The sequence below is a fragment of the Euprymna scolopes genome, chromosome 35 (assembly GCF_053919585.1).
Source record: "Euprymna scolopes isolate OS-2025 chromosome 35, ASM5391958v1, whole genome shotgun sequence".
In the NCBI taxonomy this organism is placed as follows: Eukaryota; Metazoa; Mollusca; class Cephalopoda; order Sepiida; family Sepiolidae; genus Euprymna; species Euprymna scolopes.
Genome location: NC_136516.1, coordinates 27,234,697 through 27,259,950, shown reverse-complemented (window position 1 = coordinate 27,259,950; position 25,254 = coordinate 27,234,697). Strand labels below are relative to the sequence as shown.

Here is a 25,254-nt window from a genome sequence, read left to right as displayed (position 1 = left end):
AAACAGGTTATTTTGATTTGTCAATCATTATTTTTAACATTTAAAATAAATTTCAAGCCGAATTTATTGTACCTTAAATATATTTCTTCCTCTTTTAAGCTGTGATTAATCGAAATAAAAATTCATTTTCAAAGTTAATGTCCGTTCATGTTCTGCGATTGTCGTGTATATATATATATATATATATATATATAGTTGCTATTTCTTCTGATGAGTTAAGGGCAAAATAGATTCAATGAATGATATAATAATTAAATGAATGATTTTGCGCTACGAAACAGTTGCTGTCAAGAATTGTGAATGTCAACGTAATTAAAGGAATAAATTGTAAGATGGTCAACCATCATAAAATTTGGAATATAGACTTTTTTCATTTGTGTGTGTGTGTGTGTGTGTAATATATATATATTATTCAGAAGTTTAAAATAAACCATCGGTAGCGTCGGTTTCAAACCTGGTAATAGGGAACTGCTTTAGTTCCTGATCGGCTGAAGAGAGCTTGGCTTTGGGAACTAAAACGGTTCCCTATTATCAGGTTTGAAACCGACAGTACTGATGACTTCTCTAAACTTTCTGAAAATAAAAATATAAATATTACGCTCTTATTTTTAAATCTTTTCCTTATAATAGAGCAAGAGCACTCTGCTGGAATTCTTTTTCCTCAAAAATATAACTAAGTATAATCAACCGTTTGTTTATAGTCTAAATTTATCAAATTAGAAAACAGATGCCTTTTAAAAACAAACGTCTTGTTTAAAAATAAAAGTAGCCTTAATTTCGATGCTTTTAAGAAAACCAATCTTTCTTTCCCATCTCCATGTTGAAATGGTTTATTGTTTGGGCAAAAAAAAAAACAAAAAAAAAAAAACAAACAAAAAAAAAAAACGTAGTAGTAAAAATAAATAACGATTTTTTCTTGGAAATAAATGGAGATAAAAAAAAAAGCTTTCGAAATGATGTATTAAAATCGCCAGATTAAACCACAACTTTTTTACGGAGGGAGAAGATTGTTTTATTTAGCGAAAGGGTCCTCCTCAACCGTGAGGGAATGCTGATGGGACCCATCATGTTATTTTGTTCAACCAACCCAGATGCTCCTTTTTGGGGAGTTCGATAAATAACCCCTTAGATCTAGCAATGTCTTTGTATGAATCTGATAAACAGATCTGTCCGGTCTGAGAAGGTCGTCTTCCCTGACATTACCTCCTCCTTTCGGATGACTTTAATTTAATAACTGTCTGTGTGGGGATCATTATTTGTGAGGGAGTCCCGCGGGTTTTTTTTTTCTAATCGATCTAAAATGTCTAACCCCCCCCCACTGTACATTGAAAACAAACTATATCCTCATGGGGATGCAAATAGTCAGTTTCTTATTATAGAACTGCATATTTAGGGGATAGGGGTTTCCTATCGCCTGAAACTCCCTTATTCGTCAGGGAGTATCGACGGATTGTACAGATATTTTTAATTCCAAATCCAGAGTTCCCCTTTGGATGGGAGCTCTGCCCCTACCTCAATTAGCACTTTTGTCTTTGCCCTCGTTGGGAGCCAAGTAAAAATGGACAGTCTCTTAAAAAACTTCATTGATACCTTATATGGGGATGGATTTTCCAGACTATTTTATGGAACTGAAATTCTCCAAACACATAAAAAAAAACAAACCTTGTTATGTTTTAGCTCTGTCCTCGTGAGGATGCAAGGAAGGAAAGATTTATAAATTCATCGATGCATCTTATGGTCTGGAGTTTTCTCGTAACCCCTACCTAGGGACAGCTGTATCTTACCATCTCGTATAAAATCAAACCTTCACTTTGCCCTCGTGGGGAGACAAATGGGCCTCTTTTCATTTCCTTTTCACTGCCTTGCACGTGGGAGTTTTTAAAAGTTCCCCTATTTAGGGTCGACTGGACTCTACGATCACATGAAAACAAACCCTCGTGGGGAGACAAATGGACCAATTTTATTTTCACTGACTTGCGTTATCTTATCAGGGTGTGGGGTTTTCAAAGTGCATATGTTTAGGGCGAGATGGGCAATGGGCACTCCACTCCACTACACTACACATAAAAACAAACCGCTTTGCCCTTGTGGGGAGACAAATGGACCCTTTTTTTTCTTTTCACTAACTGGCGCCTTTTTACCCCTCTTTCTTTTTCTTAGCGCTAACCTAACTTGCGTGTTTTTCTTTTTTTGTGTGTGTGTGGAAATTTTACCGCTTGTGTTAAATTATAATTTCTTATCTTTCCCCTTTCCCTGGTGTTTTTTCTTTTGTCCGTTGCCCTCACAATAAAAGTACTAAACTTGTAAGAAAAAAAAGCCTAGTCGCTAGTTATTACGTGTTTAAAAAGCTTCGCCATGATCTAAGTAATATATATATATAAGCGGAAGACTACACGGCCGAATGTCACCATCCAAGTCTTGCTAATAATATTGACCATTATTATTATTATTTCTATTTCCTTTCTTAGTATTTTTTATTTATTTATTTATATATATATATATATATTTCCATCATTTTCTTTCTCTCCTGCTGCTGCTTTTTAGCCCTCTCTCTCTTCTCAGCCGTTTCTATCACCGACATATTTAATATTCCTACTTTTAACTTTGGCAAGAAGCAAGTTTTATTTATTTATTTATTAAACAACAAAAAAACAACAAAAATTCCTGCTTGTATGATCCGACCGGTTGACGTCTTGTCCGCGCAGGGCACGCCCAAGGTAAGTGGGGTCCCTCTAAAAATCTAAAAAAAAAAATATCTACATATTTTGCCACCAAGAAAAACGAAGACCACCTCTCACAGCAAAAGAGGGGGGAGGGTAGCCACACACGCACACAAAAAAATCTTTTAATATTTGAATAATTTCGCAAGATGATAGAATATGTATATGAAACGAATAATCGTTCATTTCGATTGCTTCCCAATTTTCTTGGTTAGGTTGTTCCTGTTCCCTTCTTTATTCACCCCGTTTTGTTTTTCTTTTTAATTCATTTATTTTCATGTTTTCAGTTTTTAGGGGCCCAGAAAACTAATTTAAACACAACAAAAACAAACTAAAAAAAAAACAAAAAACAAAACGGTCTCCGTTCTCCCAACATCAGTTCAAAATCTCTTGAACATTTCTTTGTTTCTCGAATCAAATATTCTGCCAAATTTGTTTTTCCGTTTTTTAAAAATATTTTTTAAAACATTCGTTCAATTATAACCGTCCATATGTAATTTTATTTTACTCTTTTAATAAAAATATTAATAAGGTTTGTTTCCGGCTGTTTAGTTTCTCGTTAAGGGTTAAATTTATTTACTTAAAGACTCTATTTACTTGCTTCCCCACGAGGGCAAAATTAGACACTAAATCGTTTTTGTTGTTTTTGATGTTGGGAGGAAGGTCCAGCTCCTTAGAACGTGTTTTAAGGGTTATACGGGGGAAAAATGAAAAAAAAAAAAAAAAAAGCAGTTGAACTTTTCAGGGTAAATTCGGACTTTTTTCCTTTTTTGTTATTTCTCTTTTTGTACTTCTGCAGTTTACAGACCTTCATAACTTTATCGATAGGATTTTCAAGTTAACTTCAATTTTTACGGTATCTTTTGTTTAAATTGTTAGGTGAAAGGATAGAATAGTTAAGCCACCCTCCTTTCCATGCCAAGAATGAATTTCTAAGAATTAACGTTATTTCAGCACGGTCCATATTCTGCATAAATGGTGTTGGTGTTGGATTGCTTTTCTGCGCTCTCTTAGAAAGCGATCCTCTATGGCATTACCCCCTCCTCTATTAAATTTCCTATTTACAATGCCTCCCCACGGGACAGTTAGACACCAGGGCCATTTTTTTTTTAACGTGAAGAAAAGGAACAAAATAATTGTCTCGGTCGTGAAGGATTATTTCTACAGTAAGAGAAAACAAGAAATTGAAGGGCAGCCCGGCAGCACTGAAGAACAGATACTACATTTTGATCTTGACCAGAAGAGGTTTATTTATTTTCATTCGCCTGAGGCGCTCCAGATGAAGCAACCATTTAGATGGATTCTGGTGGTAGGGTTGGATTCCCTGGCGTCAAACAAACTTTGGTCACATCCAAACTCCATTCAAAGAAAAGTTTTATCATAAATGTAGAAAAACTGAGACATATTTCACGATTCTAACCGAAATTGTTCACAACAAAACAAGTTTTCAAATAAATAGGGGTTTTATTTGTGCCTTTTTTTTTTTTGTGTGTGTGGGCAAAACGTGACTAATTGTGGCCTTACTTCCTGTCAACAAACAAGATGTCCGAACCTTCATTATTTCATTCAATTATTACAGAACTTAAAAATGTTCGTAATTTATATTGGGAATTAATTTTTGCTTTCGTTAAGAGGTGCACTTTGTTTACAAAATCATTTGGCGGAAGTGACGTCATATAAATTTAGAGCTACGGATGATCAACACTGCGTATAATGTAGCTTTTTTTTTTTTTTTTTTTAAGCAAATATAAAAGGTTTTCAAGGTCTTTATTTAAACTTTTATAACAAAATTATAAGCTTTAAAATAAAAATATGCGCTGTTTTTTTTTTTTTAATCAAACATCAGGTGTTGGTAATTTTTTTCACATCAAACATAATAATAGAACTGTTAGAAAATATATTTGAACTGCTTTTTTTAATTAAACAAAAACAGTTCATAAATATTGTTGTAAAAGTTCAAATAAAGACTGAATAAAACTTCTATTTTTATATTTTTTTATATTTGCTTAAAAAAAAAACAAACATTATATACAGTGTTGGTCATCCGTACCTTAAAATTTGTCTGGCGTCACTTCTGTCGCATGGTTTTGTAAACAAAGTGCGACACTTAACAAAAGCCTTAATCTTTAACGCAAATAGATCACAAAGGAGTAAACAAAACTGAACCTCATATTTTTTCCTTAATTAAAACTCGACACTTTTTTTTTCGAATTGAATAAACACTTTAAAATAAGTTAAAACACCAAAAACTTATCCAGATAGGTAGAAGGGTAACTTATCTGGCCTTTTTTAACACATACTACTTTTTCGTTCTAAATATCCCAAATAATTTATGTCGCAGACAGTAACGCTTTATTTAGAAAAGTTTAATTTTATTGAATATTAAAACAAATAATAAAATCGTTTCTATGATAAAAGTTGTTTTTTCTCCCAACTATTTTTCATAGCTAGAAATTGGGGTTTGTATTACTGTACACATAGATTCGAAAAAGTTGTCAAAAAACAGATATATAACAAATAAATGTTATCATAGGCAAGATAAATTACTTTTCTACCAAACTGGATATCATTTTCGTGTTTTTATTCAATTTAACATGTTTATTCAGCTCGAAAAGCATACAGTGTTCACCGATGTATTGGAAAATTCAAAATGGCGGCCAACTCTCTCTTTAACACGGTAAGTTCGGGAAAAAGTGTTATAAATAATAAACTAGACAAAATACTATTAAAAAAAACACCGAATATATGTCAAGTTATGTCACGGAAACATATATTGAGCGAATTTCTAACAGTATTTTGTCGAGTTTATTATTTATTACACTTTTTTCCGAACTTACCGTGTTAAAGAGAGAGTCGGCCGCCATTTTGAATTTTTCAATACATCGGTAAACACTGTATGCTTTTCGAGCTGAATAAACATGTTAAATTGAATAAAAACACGAAAATGATATCCAGTTTGGTAGAAAAGTAATTTATCTTGCCTTTAATAACATTTATTTGTTATATATTTGTTTTTTGACAACTTTTTCGAATCTGTGTGTACAGTAATACAAACCCGGAAATTGTTTACTTTTCCATTTTTATTAATCTTATCGGTATTTTTTATTTATTTATTTATTTTTTTTTTTTTTTTACGACAGTACCCACCCAGCGTATAGTACAAACACCCCAACCTCCCCATGTTAAGAACGGCTTTCGAGATTGTGGGTGTTTATTCCAAAAGCCGTTCTTAACATGAGGGGGTGGGGGGTTATACTATGTTGGGTATTCTCGTAAAAAAAAAAAAAATACCATCTTATCTCCGTTTTAATACATTGAAATAAAAAAACACGAATTTGTTGTCGATTTTCCCACACTTTTTAGTTTTATGGCCATTTGTCTTTCATACAAAAGCAAACATTTTTTTCCCCCCTTTTCTAGACATAAAATACTTGACCGCAGTCGGACATTATAAAGTGAAATTGTGTGTGTACATTTCCCTACCAAACTATTCTGTCAATTTTCGAGATTTGACATGAGGGGTATCGAGATTTGGAAAATCTTTTTAATCAGTTTTCGGTCGGAAATTTGGCTGTTCAGGGGCCAAAGTTCAACGATTTGACCTTTGAAGACTCTACCAAACTCCTCCGCCAATTTTGTGTCTACACACTTGAAATTTTAGATGTAGGTTACTTGGACATGGATCAAACTTTTAAAATTGATTTGAGCCCAAAACAAATGTTAAAGAGGTCAGGATTGGGGTCAAAGAAAAAAAAATGACCTGAGGTCTCTACCAAATTACTTAGCCAATTTTTGGTCTAAACATTTGAAATTTTACATGAAGGGTATTCAAACATACAACAAGCTTTTAAATCAGTTTTTGGGCGAAATTTTGGCTGCCAAGAGGTCAAAGTTGAAAGACTTAATCTTTGCAGACTCTACCAAACTCCTCCGCCAATTTTGTGTCTAAACACTTGAAACTTTAGATGTAGGTTACCTGGACATGAGTAAAACTTTTTAATATATATGTGCAGATAAAGTTATGAACAGTACATAGGGCCCGAGCAAAGCCGGACTGAACTGCTAATATATACTTTCTATTTGTGTTACATAAGCAGTAATATGTCGCTACATATTCATGAGCATGTTTCGCTCAGCCAGTTACAAGTAACTAGAAACTTCTTCAGGCGATGTTGCTTATACAAAAGCTTAGTCCGTAATTAATTATGTAATGATTATGAACTAAGTTTTGTCAAGCAGTTATGTTATATTCCTTATCTCTACCTCCACAAATACTTTTCACGCTGGCTAAACAGATCGCTCAAACTAGCAGAAAGCATATTGACCTTGATTAGATCTCATCCCTACCAGTGTAAATGCTGCTAAAAATATTTATTTAAATCCTTTTTTTTTGGGGGGGGGGGGGGGTTCGCCATATTTTCACCTAGAGGAATGGGAGCTTAATCTGTATTTCTCTAATGGTTCAAAAAATTTTGGAACGATCCTTGTCAAAGTGATTTTTACCTAGTTATTCACCTTTGCCATTTTTTTCCGGTGCCATTTTTACCTAAATTCAATTTGATCAAGTAGTTTTTTTTTTTTTTTTTACTCTAGAATATCAAATTTTATGACTAAGCGAGTCGTGGTGTTTTCATTAGGCATGATTAAATCCGAAGAAATGAGGGAGACAACTCGAATCGAAGTGCCGAGGTCACAAATCAGCCTTGCGTTCAATAGTTTAGTAGTGAAATCGCTAAAAAATTGTAAATTTTGATTTTCTTAGTAAAAAAAAAAATACTTGATCGCTTTATACAAGTTTTGGAATATGACATCTTCGTTCTGTAACAAGTAACCCCAAGTCCGATTGGCAAGTTCGTAAAATTAGACGTAATTGCCTAAAATAGAACTACTGTAAAAATGCATAAGATTCCCCCCCCACACAAAAAAATTAACCGCCCTAAAACTCTAGAATATTATTTTTTTACTTTAATTTTATATCCGAAACTAATGTCTTACTCTATAATATTTTTCTTTCTGCCAAGTTTTTTTTCCAGATATTCACACGTAATCGCCTAAAAAGTAGAATTTATTTTTTTGAAAGGGATAATTTGGCGGAGGGTGTGAAACAGCATTTTTTGTTTTCCTAAGGCATTTTATACATATTTTATAACCACACTAAAGTATTGCTTAATTTTGGGATTGAGTTGTGTTTAAAAAATCCATTTTAATTGTTCTAAATAGCCGTAATTTTCAATTAACTTAGCAAGTATTTTAACCCCTTTCTCATATTATGGTGTTTGGCCCCCTCCCCATGTTCTTAATTCTACACGTCGTCTATTTCTCTCACTTCCGTCTCCCACTATCTTTGTATGTGTCTAAATAGTCGAATGTTAAAGATTTGGATATTTTAGTATGAACCAAAGGAAATATCACCACAGGCATTAATACGATTTAACCCTCCTCCCTTGACGGAGTACAAAACCGACTTTGAAATCTAGTGGGTAGGTGACATCTCTTCTTCCGTACAGCCCCTTTTTTTTCTCTCTATCATTCTTTTCATGTTGGATGCTCAATTGATTTCCAATCTATAACACCCTTCCCCCGTAAAAGATTTATAACAAAAAAAAAATCTGTCTAGCTACAACCACTATCAATAACTTCCCTTTCTCAATGTACCTAAAACTAAATGAACTTCCATGAGATAAGTTTCTACCCTAGACTACCCAACTGTGGATCACGATACTACGGGACTGTTTCCCAGCCGATTACAACATGGTCGTTTTCAAATCTAATGTAAACAAATTCTTGTTGAGCTGGTCTCATCAAATTATTATCAATTACTAACAATAGTCCTCACGATGTTGTCTTACCACCCGCATCTCGTTAACCCTTATCCTTGAGATTTTTGTCCTTCGCAAGCGGTGACTTTGTTTAAAAAAAAAAAGAAAACGGTAGTTGGGAAGGAAATAAATAGAAAGATATATTTTAGTTAACGAGCAAAAAACAAGCAATTTTATTTATTTTTTTATATTTAAACTGCTTTGCAAAATCAAAATTCTTTTAAATTAAAGCAATTAATCTGCGCTGAATGGGTGACCCAATGGGACACATTTTGTTTTCTACTGTGATTTTAATTACAATTTAAATACGCTTATTAGAAAGATAGTTTGTATCAATTAATACATAATAATAAATAAATAATTAATAAAAAATAATAAATAATTAATAAAAACAATGATAAATAAATAATTAATAAGAAATAAATAATTAATAATATTTAATAAATAAATAAAAAATAATAAATAATAAATAAATAATAAATAAATAAATAATAAATAAATAAACAATAATAAATAATAAATAATAAATAAATAAAAAATAATAAAAATTAATAAATAATTAATAAAAACAATAAATAAATAATTAATAAAAACAATAAATAAATAATTAATAAAAACAATAAATAAATAATTAATAAAAACAATAAATAAATAATTAATAAAAACAATAATAAATAATTAATAAAAATAATAAATAAATAATTAATAAAAACAATAATAAATAATTAATAAAAACAATGAATAATTAATAAGAAATAAATAATTAAGAAATAATAAATAAATAAATAACTAAGAAATAAGTAAATAATAAATAATAATAAATGATAAATAAATAACAAAAAATAATTAATAATTAATAATAAATAATAATTAATAATAAATAATTAATAATAAATAATTAATAATAAATAATTAATAATTAATAATAAATAATTAATAAATAAATGATAAATAATAAATAAAAAAAAATAAAATAATAAATAATTAATAATAAATAAATCATAATTAAAAATAAAGAAAATAATAATAAATAAGTGATTAATAAAAAAATAAATGATAATTAATAAAAAAAAAAAATAAAGAAAATAATTAAAAAAGGCGATGGATTTCAAACGTTTTTTTTTTCTTTTAATTGCGTAGTTTTTGAAGTCCTAACTTCATCTTTCAAATTGGTACCGCTCTAATACATTAGCACCTACAGATAAAAAAAAATTAAACACTAAATAGAATTCCGGACGCTAAGCTATTCCTTTTTTTTTTGTACACACACATACAATACTTTTTGGTTTTAATTTACACTTACTATCCGTATTTATTAATGCCATATGTTTATTCTAAGAAATAATGTTCTGGGCTGAAAAATTACAAGTAGTTCATTTACAGACCCTGCTCTTCCACTAAAAGAAGAGCTAAAGTAGAAATATTGATCAAAATCAAGTTCCGTCCGTTTTTGTTTACATTTCTCGTCAGCTGGTCGGTGTGCTTCATTGCTTCACAATGAATGTCCTGGAAGTCTCTTCTAATTAATGTTTACCAGTTTAAAAATATTCTGTTATTCTGAGGAAAACAGCCAAGCTCATTTGCATATTTTAAAACTGGTAAACAAACATTAATCGGAAGTGACTTTTCCAGGGCATTCATTGTCAAAGACAACGATCAGCTGACGAAGAATGTAAACCAAGACGAACGGAACTTGATTTTAACCAAATATTTTATTTATCAAATGTCCTTAATTTTAAACCATTTCGATTTAAATTTAAACCGCTTATTTCTTCCAATTTTTTGTCTTGAAAATTTAAGATTAAAAAAAAAAAAAATTCTAAATATTTTTTATATACTTTATTCTTGATTCAGATTATAGCCTTAGAATCTTTTGGCATTTGCGTAGTTTAGCATTCCCAAGAGTATCGTTTTCATTTTAGAGTTCCGTCTGTGCAAGAGAAGAGTTAACAAAGCCTCCTACCCTCTCCATGTTAAGAATGGCTTTCTAAATTCGCTTATGGGTGTTTGCACAAGTGCTCATCTTAAGTATTTATGTAGATGTGATCCGAAGTCTGTTTCACGTGTATGGATCCAGCCCCCCCCCCCAAAAAAAAAACTCTTTCGATCCCACTGGAGACTTGCAAAAATTTGCTTTGTCAGCATTCACCGGTGCCGACAAACAATAGACTCATTCCCTGTTCAAAGGGAAAACTTAAGCCTGGGAGAATGCTAATTTTTATCTCCTTTTCTTCCCACGAAAACTGAACGTAACTAGAGTTCCATTTAATCTCTCCCCCAAAAGGGGAGGTGTAGGTGTACTCGGGATGGTTGCAAAATTTAGTACTGTGGTTCACAGTGGTTCACTTCAGTGGTTCAGACCCTCCCCTCCTTAATAAAAAAAACATAAAAATAACGAAAAATCTGTATGCTGTATGTATCCATGACGGAAAGAAAATATCGTACGCCAAAAGTCAAGTATTTTTATTTTTAAATACGATCAAATTTTATGGCTAAACTACGAACCATGATCTCGCGACACCATCTTGAAAACAGTCTGAAGGAACAAGGGAGATAATTCGAAATTGAGATTTTAGAAACGCATTCTTAATATGGAATGGGGGCATTGTAAAACTTCGCTTTAAAATAATTTTCTTTAAAAAAACTAAAACTACTTGATTTTTGGCGTACAATATTCTTTCCCGTCACGATGCGTACATTCACATACAGATTTTTTCTTTTTCTTTTTATGGGAAAGGGAGGGATTTTGGCCGCGCGCCCAAAATTTTGCCTTTATCGTAGCTCCCCGCCCTCCCCACCTCGGTGAAAAACTTCTTAGACGACCGGCAATAATAAACCAATCCCTGATAGGAGGTAATGCCTGGGAGGTCGATCTCCCAAGGAGAACCATGTTCCATTCTGACTCAAGCCCATCATTGCCAGGTTAGAAAGTAAAAAGAAACGCAGAACAACAATCAATATTTATCTCCTTGCTTCGCCCGCTGCCATCCATTTCGATGTTGTTGTTCCGAATCTAGGTTAACTCGAATCGAGTCATCATTTATTGGGGAGGGGGGATAACAATGTCTGCTCTGTAGCAATTCTTTCTTCCTTTCTCGACATTTCTCTAAACGGAAAGGTTGAATGTGAATAGCAGTCTCTCCCTCTTCGTATCTCCCCCCCCCCCAATATTGCGCTTTCAAAGAAAGAAAAAAAATAAACTTCTTTATACTCATCCATACTGTGTCGTCGGTCCCTCCACCCTTCCCAATATAATGTCGGTTCAAATTCTTCCGAAAAATCCGTATTTATTTTACTCCCCAAATTCCTCCGAAAATTCCATATTTATTCTACTCCCCACGAGGGTAAATTTAGACGTGTTGCGTTTTATTTTAACATCGAGTAAAATCCAGCTCTGCCTGCCCCCCAAAGGAATACTCTGGATTGGAGACTAAAGATATCTGTAAAATTCTGTCGGCATTCCTAACGAACGAGGGAACATCAGATCGGTAATGAACTCCACACCTAAAGAGACGTCTACTGACTCCGAGCATTTCGTGATAATAGCTTTCAAATGTCTCAACCCTATTTTCTTGACCCCCCCCCTACGCCTGACCCCAGTTAAGTACCCCTATGATTATCTCCTCATAATAGTAAAATTAACATCAAATTCAAGAGATTAGACCATTCCTGTAATAATCTGATAATTCCTGTTGACTTTGTGGTGAGTTTAGTTGTGTGCAGTTCTAGGAGGTCCACCTTCTCAGGCTTTGCCTTCTCTCTTTGAGAAAGGGGGTAGTTTATTGATAATCGCCTAATGCGCCCTCCCCGGGGAATACCGACGAGGCTGCCCCAGGCACTTATTTTTTTGCAGATCAGTGTGCCCCTCCTCTGGGGTCGCTGGCTTCTCAATCCCACTTTCTGACTCTGGTGTTTAAGTTCTTGCAGTGGAAAAGGACGAAGCAACTACCAATATGGTTAGTTGTTAACTCCAGCTCCCCCCTGAAAAGGGGCAATCTAAAATAATCAGTGAAGTTCTCTCGGCATTCCCTCAAAAACAAGGTTGCTTTATCGGAGCTTATCTTTGAATAAACTGTAAGACCAATCCCTATCATAAATTTTGTAATAAAAGGGTCGTCATCAAGTTGGCCAGAGTAAGACAGAAGACATCTTTCTTCGTTAATCTCTGAAAGGTTTCTGTGACTACTGTGTAGATTCCAATGAGTCTGGAAGTAATCTTTAAATGGTTCGGTCGAAATTAATGTCCATGAGTGTGATTGGTCGTCCCATGACCAAACCATTTCATAGGTGTTGTTCTTCGAGAGAAAATAATTCTTAAATGTTTATGACGGTTTCAGACAATATAAAACCATCTCCGCCTATGGAAGGAGTTACTCTCAGATGTTCTTTAAGACCAAATTAAAAAAAAAATTTTTTTTATCACTTAAGTTTTGTCTGTCTATACTGCAAAATAATGAGGCACAAGGCCATTAATTGTGGAGGGATGTGTCTGTCATCGTTTGTGTATTGTATGCTTAGCTACATATCTTGACTCATTAGTCTAGGCAATGTTTTACCATTTTATGATCACTTTCATTTCACAAATCACCACAATACCGCATTTACTCTATGGCTTACACAACAAAATATATCCAGTACTTTGATTTTCATTTTGTTTCCCCCTTTTTTGGTCAAGCTCTCTGGTAAGTACACCTCCCATCAGCCTAAATGCAAAGCTCTTTGTGTAAACAAATGGAGCTTTTTGGCAATTGCCAATATTTATATAAACATTGTGATTTCGCTTGGTCGCAACAGGTCACTGGTAAGCCAATTGTTAAGAATGCCGGCTGTTGGCTAGATGGTCTGGTTTTTATTTCAGCTTCGCACGTTTGCTTGTCTAGCTACACGAAAGAGCTGTGATATATAAACTGTCTATGAATCACTAAGATATGATTTAATTGGATATTACACTTTAGTCTTTTCTGTAATTCTGTGTTGCTGTCGCCATAATTTTGAATTAAAAAAAAAAGTCTTGTGCACTCTAAGGCTTCTTAAATTTCTGTTTAAATATTCTAATTTTTCCTTTTACCCACGTGTTTACACAACTTTCTCGGTTGAATTGTCTTATTTTTGTTGTAGTAGCAACAATTGGTATAAAGCGCCTGTGGGGAGACCCAAAGGGGTCACTTTTGATAAAAGAAAAAACAATTGTCTAGATGGATTTCGAAGTCAGCGGCTAATTGAGCTGCGAAAATAAATTTGGTAGTTCCATGGTTTACATTGGCCATATTGCAAGTTTTTTTTGAGATGATAAAATTTTGGTTCGGTTTCTTTAGAAATCACAAATTATAACATTTTTTTTATTTCACGAGTGCACATGTACAAGCATAAGTAAATCAACACCTTTATTGTCATTAAAATCCCATTTTCATGACCTTGTGTCACATCTTCCTGATGTACAAGTAAAGCAAATACAATTAAAATAAACAAAAAAAAAAAGTCTAGAGGGATTTCTAAGGACAGAATCGATGCTATTTGTTCTGTCTTCAAAAGAATTCCTTATTAACTGAAGTAATTTTTGCTGGCTCACCGAAGTGCTTTTATTTTGGAAGGTGGATGCCCCCCCCTCCCCAATGAAAATTGACCTTGTACCTAACTTTGCTCTTACGAAGAGGTAGCTAGATGCATATACAAAACTCTAAATTATTTATTTGCAAACAAAATACCAGTTTTACTTGTAAATTAGACACAAGGCCAACGAAAATGAGGGTTTGTGATCATTCTCTGCTTATCAGTCGCCTTTCTGACTTTCAGACAATTTTTCATTCTTTCACCTTTCGTCAGTTATTTATCTCAGTAGTCACCAGAATAGCACATTTAATCGAGCTTAAAATATCTGATTGTTTGAAATTCATTTTGTGTCTATGCTATTATAGAAAAGTCACTTTGTGTGTGTGTGTGTGAGTTCCTCCCTCATAGGCTCAGCCGTTTCGGAACTTATCTTTTGCAAATTTCACACAAAGGTAATTTATATGTCTGGCAGTGTTCTTAGATATGCTTTGTATGGAAATTCATCCGACAAGTATTGAAAAAACCTGATCTTAAAAATAGTATTTTCTCTCTTATAGATAAAAAAATTTTTCACATGGGGAATATTGTATGTTACAGTGTAATTTTGGCCGGTGTAACATAAAATATTCCCCTGTAAAAATTCTTTTTTTATCTATAAGAGAAGAAAGACTATGTTTAAGATCGTCAAGCCCAAACATCAGCTGATATGATATTGTAAACAAACACAGATGGAATTTGATGAACGACATTATCATTATTATTATTATTATTATTTTTATCATTATTATTTTAAAATTTTTTTTGCGAATCATCCACTGGGCAAATTATTCACTCGTAATATATAATAATCAATAGAGGATTAATTCTATAATAATACATAGGCAATCTGCATCAATTAAAAAATATCACGTTTAAGCGTACTGTATGACCGGCCAACGCTGGGCGGTCAGCTAGTATAAATATATTTATTTCATTGGAATAAAAATTTGAGTGAGACAAGAAAATCGGGTTAGTAAGGCCCACCCAACCCTTAATACCGTTCAGTTTTTCATTTGTTCAGAATCCCAAACAAGTAAATCGATCTTTAAATGGAAGTGGAGATTAAGTGGAAGGCATTAAATTGGAGTGAAGCTTTGGCAGTGGATATTCTCCTTCCAAGATGGAAAACATTTTTGGAAAGTCTATGTTAAAATAAAGTGGTGAGTGGGCGTCTTTGAGAAATTCTTTTACTGAAAAATAAGTTGGATAAGAATCGTTCACTTGAGTAACGGACCATCTTAACTTGGGTTCACTATTACTGAGAACCAGGTGCACCATGCACAGATAGGGAACACATATTCGTACTTGAATCCCTTTTGCATGCACAAACTCGCTATTTGTGCCCACAGATACTAAACTTTGAGTACAAGAAAAATTTCACTTAGATTTAAAACTGCATAATAAAAAAAATAAAAATCAGATCATTTCGCATTCAGAGCTTTTTATATCTTCGACATTTTAAATCACATTTAAACTGTTATTAGAGAAAAAAAAAAGCTGTATTCTATTTCTGAAAGTTTGGCTGTCTGTCCGTTCTACTTTTTTTTTTCAGAAACTACTGGGACAATCTAGCTGAAATTTTGTATTAACCTTTGTAATGATAGGTGCAATGAATTAAGTATTAAGATATCCATTCGATGCACAGTTAGATTATTAGGAATTACTCACTATAATACTACATTTACTCTAGAAGCTCAGCATAAAGCACTCATTCTTAAGCAACCGACTATAATTTTTGTCCATTTTAACAGAAAAATGATTAAAAAAATAAAAACTTGAAAAAGACTTTATATGGTTGAATGTTTGATCATTCATTTAAGGTAAATTTTTATTTTTAAAGAAAAAAAAAATAGCTTTTTGGCTTTTTCTAATATCTTGAAAGTGCCAATATTATTTTATTTATTAAGTTTGCATTTATCAAGGCTTCAGAGCCACTCGAGATACGAGTTAAAGATTGTTCATTGGACGATGATTACTGCCATAAAAGGACTGGAAACAATGGTTGAGTCGGGCAAAAGATTACTGAAGAGGAATTGATTATCCAAGAAAACAATTCAACAAATGTTTGTTTACATTGGACTTGAAGACAACCATGCTGTAGTCAGTTGGGTAGCACACTCTTGCTATCTTGTTCCACAGCTGGGATATCCTAAGAAACTTTGTTCATGGAAGTTTTGTTCTATTTTTGGTCCAGAAAGATGAAAGTGCGTTGCTGTTGTGGTAGAAAACGAGTTATGGCTATGGAAGTAATAATATGGCTTTAAAATGATACACTGGTTCCTATAAGATCAAAGTTAAGCAATGTTAGGCCTGGTTAATTCTTAGATGGGTGACTACTTGAGAATATCAGGTGCTTTATGTAAAATGCAGTCATAGTGGCCCTGCAAGCCGAGGCTGGCTAATAGTCTGTGAATACATCCTTTGATATTTAAAAAAAATTTTTTTTTACTCTTGTTCACCCCAAACAAAGCATATCACCACTTGGACGTAAGGGGCTACTATTTGGGACCATATCTAGAAAAGATTAAAAAGATGTTGGTTTACATTTTATTTAAACTTTTGAATATCAATACAGTCAGAGAAGCAGGCAGCAGGAAGAGAATTCCAAAGTTTAGCTGTTCGAGGGAAGAAACTATGAGAGTACTAAGCTTTTTGGCATTTAGGGACCTCAACAGTGAAGGGGTGAAATTTTGTTGCTAAGTGGGTTTGTCAGGGATATGTATGTCGAGAGGGGCACAAGAGCAACAAGTTCATCAGAACACATTCCATTAAAATACTTGTAAAATAGACACAGATGCATCATTGCGGCAATGGGACAGGAGTTGGAGCTTAGTTGACAAAGTGGGATATATTAGATCGAAAACTCCTTTTTTGGACCCTATCCAAGAGAGAGAGGCTAGTGGTAGATGCACCAGCCCAGATGTGACAACAATATTCCATGCATGGGCGAATGGTGGCTTTGTAGAGGTACACGATACTCTCAGGTGTGAGTAATCTTCTAGCATAATAGAGAACCCACCTTCTTTGCAGCAGCCTTTGCAATATCCTCAATGTATTTGTTCATGTTCATATTTCCCGGGAATATTAAGCCAAGGAGTTTGAAAGAAGAATTCTCAGCTAGGGTGTTATTTGTCATGGATATTGGTGGTTGGAGAGCAGCTTAGTCTTACTAGCATTAAATGTTAGCATCCATTTACAGCCACATTCCACTATGGTCTGGAAATCATTTTCTGACGATTCTGCCATTTTCTTAACTGTATGTGCATCCGTTCTTCTCGTGTACATTTTGTCTGCAGACATATGTTCAACACAAAAGTTCTTGGTTGAATTCTGGTTCTCTTCATTGACTTAAATTGTTGAGGTAATCTGCTGGGAGCGTTCATCTATGAAGCTTCTTCCATTCGCTTCATCATAACTTTGGTAGGATACTATCCCTTGTCAGAAGGCAGTCTATGATTTTGTTCAGCGCTGCTTATTTTGTGCATTCGTAGCTGACCCCCATATCTACAGGCATTTCACCTGTCTTATACGTAGGAAACCATCTCTACACCGTACAGGACCTTTTTTTTTTTTTTTTTTTTTTACATAGGCATCACCACATTATCAAGGCCCAGAGGCCACTCAAGGATAAGGATTAAAGAGTGTACAGTAGAAATTGGTCAATATAGTAATCATTAGTAATGAAAATTTGGTAAATTTGATAACTTATATGGAACGGCTCATCAAGAACTTATTTACTTTAGACTTGAACACAACCATATTGTAGTCAGCCGGAAAGCAGGAAAACGGAAGACAATTCCACAGGCGTGCAGTTCTAAGAAAGAAGCTTTGTTCATGGAATCTACGTTTAGGTTTAGGCACAGATAAAGAGTGGGGGGAATTATTGATAGTGTTTACAGCTAGACGAGTGTTTCTTGTGAAAGTTTGGCGAGGGGGGACCATAGATTGAAGCTCAGTCGAACACTTTCCATGAAAATAACGATACATCAGAGACAAACTCGCAACATCTCTTCTGCGAGATAGAGGTTGCAGCGAAGAGAAAAGGACATCTCCTACTTACAAATTTATCTGTAGTTGACCTTTGACAACTACATATTTTTATTTATTAGCAAAAAAGACAAGTTACTAGCTAAACTCACGTGATTTTTGGAATGTGACGTCTTTGTTCCGTGACAAGTACATACATCATATTTTTTTCTCCATTTTTTTTTAATTAAATAAAATTACATTTTACATATATCTAAATATGCACCAAATTTTATGTTAAGATTTGAAAATATAAAGATTCGAATTTCTTCAGATTTTTTTTTTAAACAACCTTTGTTAAAAAAGAATATATTTTTCTATTGAACTTTTTATTGTTTAAATAATTTGAATTTGCTCGTTTTATTAAAAAAAAAAATAAATAAATGTTAAAGACATTTTTCACTCGGTAATATGCAAGATTGTTGGTGCAACAAACACAACCGCTAAAAGATAAGCGTTTTATTATTTCTAGTCGCCATTTTGGAAAATCATTCGCAAATGCGATCGTTTCACTCGCAACGTAAAGCCCTGCCACAAAGATGTAATTGAAGATATTAAGATAACCTGAGAATCATAATCCGTGATTCTATTACGATTCAATGACAGGGCTCTACATTGCGAGTGAAAGTCGTATTTGCTAATGATTTTTCAAAATGGCGACTAGAAATAATGAAACTCTTATCTTTTGGCGATTGCATTTCTTTCACTGACAATCTTCCAATGCGCACTACTAAGTGAAAAATATCTTTTCAACTTTGTTCGTTTTATTAAAAAAAGAAAGAAATTATTTAAACAATAAAAGTTTAATAGAATAATATACTCTTAAAAAAATAAACACCTGAAGAAATAAGAATGTTTATAGCTTCAAGTATCAACATAAAATTTGTTCTATATTTAGAATTACACTTATTAAAAAATACAGAAAATATTTATGATGTACATACTCATCACAGAACGAAGATGTCATATTCTAAAAATCATGTGGGTTTGGCTAGTAACTTTTCTATTTGGCTAGTAAACGAAAATATTTAGTTGTCAGAGGTCAACTAAAGATAAATTTATCTGTAGAGCCCTGAATGATGTATTATTTTGGAATATTCAGACTGTGCTCATCTTTCATTTTATATTCTCGCAACGTTACAGATCTCCAATTTCAGGTACCCGTCTAGCTGAAGCCACTGTCAAAAATTTTCCCCACTCTCTATCTGTGCCTAAATCAAAACGTGGATTCCATGAACACAGCTTCTTTCTTATAGCACGCCAGTGGAACTCTGTTCCGTCTGCCTGTTTCCTACCTGACTACAACTTGGATGTCTTCAAGTCCAACGTAAACAAGTTCCTGATGGGCCGCCCCCTTAAGTAGACGCTTTATGAAATCTCAACACTAACGTACAACGTACTGTACATGCAGTAACCCTTATCCCTGAGTGGCTTCCGGGCCTTGATAAGTGGTGACCTCCTAGTAAAAAAAAAAAAAAAAAGAAATCTGTATGGAATTTCGAATGGAACCGTTTCTTTAATCTACAGGGTCGCTTACTTTTGTTCCGTTAGTGCCAATGAATTCAGAATTGTATTCTTATCGTACGTATCGAAGATTTCAAAGTTCGATAAGATGTACCTGAAGAAGATTGGAGGTTACATCGACTGAAACGTTGTGAAAATAACATCGAAGATGAGAACAGTCGACGGAATACAAATGATCTATCATCTCCATTTCCAAAACTGATACGTTATTATTTTGAACGGACTGATAAGTATTGAAAATGGCGGTGGTTGGTCTATGATGTTCAAACGTAAAATATTCAAAATTTTGGAAAGGGTTTTGTAAACTGTATTTTTATCATGTTTTTCATTTTTTTTTTCTTAAACTTGATAAAAAAAAAAAAAAAAAAAAAAAATTACCGATGTTTTTTATCGTTACGCAAGATAGTTTTTTAGTAGAACAATCCTGCGGAAACTCACAAGAATTAAGTATAGACCAACCGTCTAGGCCATTGTTTAGATGGTTTGTTTTGTCTACTGAAGTGTTTCTACTCTCATGCATTTCTAGGCGGCCTAACCTCCCAGGCTTTTACCTGTCTTTGAGAAGGGGTTAATTTATTGCTAATCATCCGAGGTGCTCCTACCGGGGAATGCTCATGCGGCCCCGAACATTTTTTTGCAGGTCAGTGTTTTTCCTCTACGATGCTGGTTCTTCAGATCTGACTTTCTGACCCTTGTGTCACATCATCCCGCCATTGGGGAGGAGGTTGAACACTCTTAAGAATTAAGTACAGACGAAAGATGGCGGAAAGAAAATCTGTTTTATTTAATCCGTAATTCATTGAATCTTTTTATTTGGATTTCTATTTTCGTTTTCGTTCGTATCTTATGTTTCGTCCAGTCGGACTTGACTTTATTCATATGCATATTTTTTTGAACTCCGGGAGTCAGTACCGAAATTTCAGACTGAACCCTTGATTTAATCTACAGAGGATAGCACATCTGCCCAGGACTGATGGAATGAGAATAATCTACGCACCGTGGCTAAAATAAGTGGTTCAGTTTGAAATTCCATACTGGATTTTGAGTTTGACTAAATTTTCCAAGTTTGAAAAAAAAAAGAAAAAGAAAAAAGTCATTTTCTCCGGTAAAACTTTGTTGGTTTCCTCCATCGTTTTCAACCTCTTGTCTTATTGTTCATCACCCTATTGACGATTCCATCTTTTATCCTCACATGACATTTGGCCTTGTTAAGCAGTGACCCATTATTAAAGAAGAAAAAAATCGGAGGTTACATCGGCCGAAACGTTGTGAATACAACAATCAAGATGGAAATAGTAGTCCAAAAATCTTCATCTCAAAAAAAAAAAAACAAAAAAAAAAACATCGGAACGTTTTTTTTTTTTTTTTTTTTTTTTTTTTTTTAAGACGAATCTGAACAAATATATTTTATTTTTCAAAACAATTATATTTGAACAAATATATTTTATTTTTCTGCGTTAATGTTTACTTGGAAGAAATTCTGAATGGATATTTATTTCACTTGCACATCTTGAAGATGTCACACAAGGTCATGAAAAATGGGGTTTCATGACAAAGATGTCGATTTACTTATGTGTATCTCATGAAATAAAAAATGTCGTTTGTGATTTCTAAAGAAACCGAACACTCACAAACCCGAATGAAAAGCCATTACCAGTCTTTCTCTCCTTTATCGTTATTTCCATGCTTGACTGAGCGCTAATCTCTGGTTCTTAGTAAGATAGTCACTGCAAGAACTCGTCTACCTGCCACAACTGAAATAAGAACCTTCCTGTCCTCTCTCCATTTACCTAACAGCAGACACAGTTTTTATGAAATGTTTCTTTCCAAAAACTTCCCATCTGTGAAACATGTTACTACGAGAAGAAAAAATCCGTTCAACAGTGCTCTATCAGTAGCTTCGGATTGGTGGGATTTTGGATGTCTTACGTATTTGCATCTTTAAAATTTTTTTATCAGGTCTCCTACATCAACTCTGAAAAAAACTTGTGGCAATAAGTCACAAATGCGTAGATAAAGCAAATTTTTTTTTTTTTCCAACAACTTATTTTCTTGAAAATTGCCATTTCTACCTCGAGGATTTTTTTTTTTCTAAATTATACATTACACATTCGGGGCAAGAAAATCCCAATTCTGCAGGGTTTTACTTTGAATTTTTTTTTTTTTGTTTGTTTTAGCCAGATATACATACAAACAAACACATGCTTGCCATTTATATAATAGACTAGCAGGGCTACCCGATGTTGCCCTGACAAAAGTGTAACAAATTTCTATTCACACCTACCTTTCTCTCCTTATCCATCTCTCTTACCCATTTTCTTCCCCCCTCTTCCCAATCGCCTCTTTCTCCTCTGCTCAGCCTATTCTTCTCCAGAGAGAGACACACACACACACACACACACACACACACACACACACACACACACACACACACACACACACACACACATTTATGTAATAGATTTCTAAGGAATAAGCCAACGTTTTCTTTCCAAATTAGTGAATAAAATGACTGAAAAATCGACTCCCACTCCGACGAAACCTTTGACCATAAAAGAATTAAAAAAAATTTTTTTTATATTATTCCTCAGAGGTTATCAACTTTAAGGTTCTTTGATTTTTATTTTTTTTACTTTTAGCAAGACATACAAACACACATACACAATTCCTACTAAACATTATCCTCGAGTGACTAAGGTCTCTCTGTACAGGGAGGGGTTTGGCAGGATGTCTCAGTTTCTTTCGTTTTTTTTTTTTGTTTTGTTTTTTTTACTTCATTTTTATATTTTTTAAAGGAATTTAACGTTACGTTTAATCCCGGGCAATGTTGGGTACATCTTCTAGTCTTCAATGTTTACTTTTTAAATTGTAATTTCGAAATTGAAATTGGTTGTGTCAAGAAACTCATTTTAACCGTTGTTTTAGTTTTTATTTATTTTTTTTGTTGTTTTTGAAAGACAAGTTCTGTACATTTATTCAAAAATATTGATTTTTTTTTTTACAGTTAATCAGTAAATACAGCATATTATATATGCTTTGCAGTAATCGAGATCTCCACGTTTTTTTTTTCTTTCTGTATCTTACAATTAATTGGACACTCCCCCTCGTCCCCCTCCCCCACCTGCTGCTGCTGCTGATAATTTCCTATTTTATTGATTCCCGTGCAATATGTTTCTCTCCAGTTTAAAACTCTCTGGATTAAAATAACTTGCAATGATCGTTATTATTCGATATAACAAATTGGATAAGTTGCGATTGAGTTTTTTTTTTTTTTTTTTTTTTAATAAAGAAACCAATTTCTCACAGACGAGATTATTTTTAATTCGAAATCTCTTTAAATAAAACCAGTGACCTTAGTTTCATTTGTGGATCTCTTTACACGAAGTGTGATATTTAAAATATATATTCATGGTCGTTTTCCCATGTGCGTTTTGAATTCAATCTTTTTTTTTCTTTTGGTGGGGTAGGGCTATAAACTAGTGTTGGGACGATTATCAGAATTGGAAATCGAAAAAATCGGAACTCTTTTGGTGTATCGGCATTGGAATCTGGAGAAATTTGTGTATATTTTTCGATGCCAAAAAAAGATTCCTTTAATGAGTTTTTATTTGATTTTGTTTAAAACCAAATCTTCCACTGCTAAACTGGAATCTTAAGAAGGTATCATAGGAGCAACCGGGCTAATGAAAAAGAATTTCAAAAACTACTTGGCGAATATACCCGGTGAACCAAGTGCAAGAGAAATACAAACAATAGCACTTAAAGGGACGGTTTGAATCTTAAAAAGATCTCTCGGTTGGAGTAACTACACTAACGGGAGAATGTTTGGCATCCGGTAGAATGCCCCATCCCAGTAAAAACAAACTGATAAGAAAAATAAAACAAAAATGTAGTAATAATAAAATAAGGTGCTTATTGAAGTTTTACAATATCTTTTTTAATTAAATTGTTAGGTGAAAGTACAGGATAGTTACAAAACACACTCCTCTCTCCATGTTAAGAATGGCTTTCTAAATAATAGCGTTATTATTTTAGAACGGTTCAATAAATGCATAAGTATCTAAAAATAATATTGATTTTGAACTACCAGTAAAGCTAAAATCTATAGATCTCCACCTCCACCCACTCCACAAGTGTTTTTACGTTTTAGAAAATATATGCATTTAACGTGTGTGTGTGTTTTTTTTTTTTTACGATGATTGGGAAAAAAGAACAATTTTGTAGATTATTGTAGTATATTTAGAAATTTATAAAGAATCGGAATCTATAATTTAGTACGAAATCGGGAATTGTATCGGAATCAGGAAAAATATTGAATCGTCCCACCACTACTATAAGCATTACAATAATTGTTTATTTTATTTATTTTATTTTTTTTTTTTGCAGACTTTACATATTAATACCTCCATTTCCTTTAAACTTTTTTCTTTCACAAATCTTTTTAATTCAATAAAAAAAAACAACTTTTCAACAGTTTTTGGAGGAACATACAGTTGTCTCTGAGGAGTTGTTTAGTGCTCTTCTGCTATTCAACAAAACACGTAGGATGTATTTCATAAAAAAATAAAAAAGTTATTAGTGTGAATTTTCTGGCTTTAGAATAAGTAATGATATATAGCTGTTTGCATGAAAAGTAAATATTTGGATCTTGGAATGCTGTTATTCTTATATATATATATATATATATATATATATATATATAAGAATAACGGCATTCCAAGATCCAAATATTTACTTTTCATGCAAAACAGCTCCTCCAGCATGTTAAAATTTCAGTACATTTTTTGATTCGTTTTATTATGCAGAAACAAACGTTTATTATGTCAATACCGTCTCTTTTCGTGCATAAACTCTTCAGAAAAATAGAAATTCAGTTGCTTAGAGAGAAAAAATGCAGGACAATGTAATGCTGGAAGAAAAAATTTCAGACTCATGTACTGAAATTTTAACATGCTGGTTGAACTGTTTTGCATGAAAAATAAATATTTGGATCTTGGAATGTAACTATACTGTTATTCTTTTATAGATGTGCTCTGTTATTATATTTAACTTACATTGAGCTTCTAAACAAAAAGGATTGGTATACACAAAGAGTGAAATGTAATTGAAAAAACATTTTACGAAAGTAACTTGTGTGTGTGTGTGTATGTATGTGTATATATATATGTATGTGTATATATATATGTATGTGTATATATATATGTATGTGTATATATATATGTATGTGTATATATATATGTATGTGTATATATATATATATGTATGTGTATATATATATATATATGTGTGTATATATATATATGTGTGTATATATATATATGTGTGTATATATATATATATGTGTATATATATATATATATATATATATATATATATATGTATATATATATATGTATATATGAGTAGGTAGTAGTTTGCTTGAAGCATTGTTGGTAAAGATATATATATATATATATATATTTTTTTTTTTTTTTTTAAGCCAAAGACAATGCTGAGGAAGACCGGAAAAGATGTAGTAAAAAAGAAAAACAAACATATGTAGACGAGTATGGTTGAGTAGAGGAGTGTCTAACCTT

At 33.0% G+C, this 25,254-nt stretch overlaps 1 protein-coding gene across 15 annotated transcripts in view; it reads left to right on the top strand.

Annotated features, from left to right (window-relative positions):
• Positions 1 to 25,254, top strand: part of LOC145259755 (bromodomain adjacent to zinc finger domain protein 2B-like) — a 401,536-nt gene that overhangs the window by 1,261 nt on the left and 375,021 nt on the right. For 4 of the 15 annotated variants that reach the window (XM_080117485.1, XM_080117478.1, XM_080117474.1 and 1 more), the window contains exon 1: positions 2,499 to 2,717. The exons of the other annotated variants lie outside the window; for them this stretch is intronic. The gene's annotated coding sequence lies outside the window, so the exon portion shown is untranslated. Of the gene's footprint in view, positions 1 to 2,498; positions 2,718 to 25,254 lie in introns of those variants that run through there. 15 annotated transcript variants of the gene reach the window in all.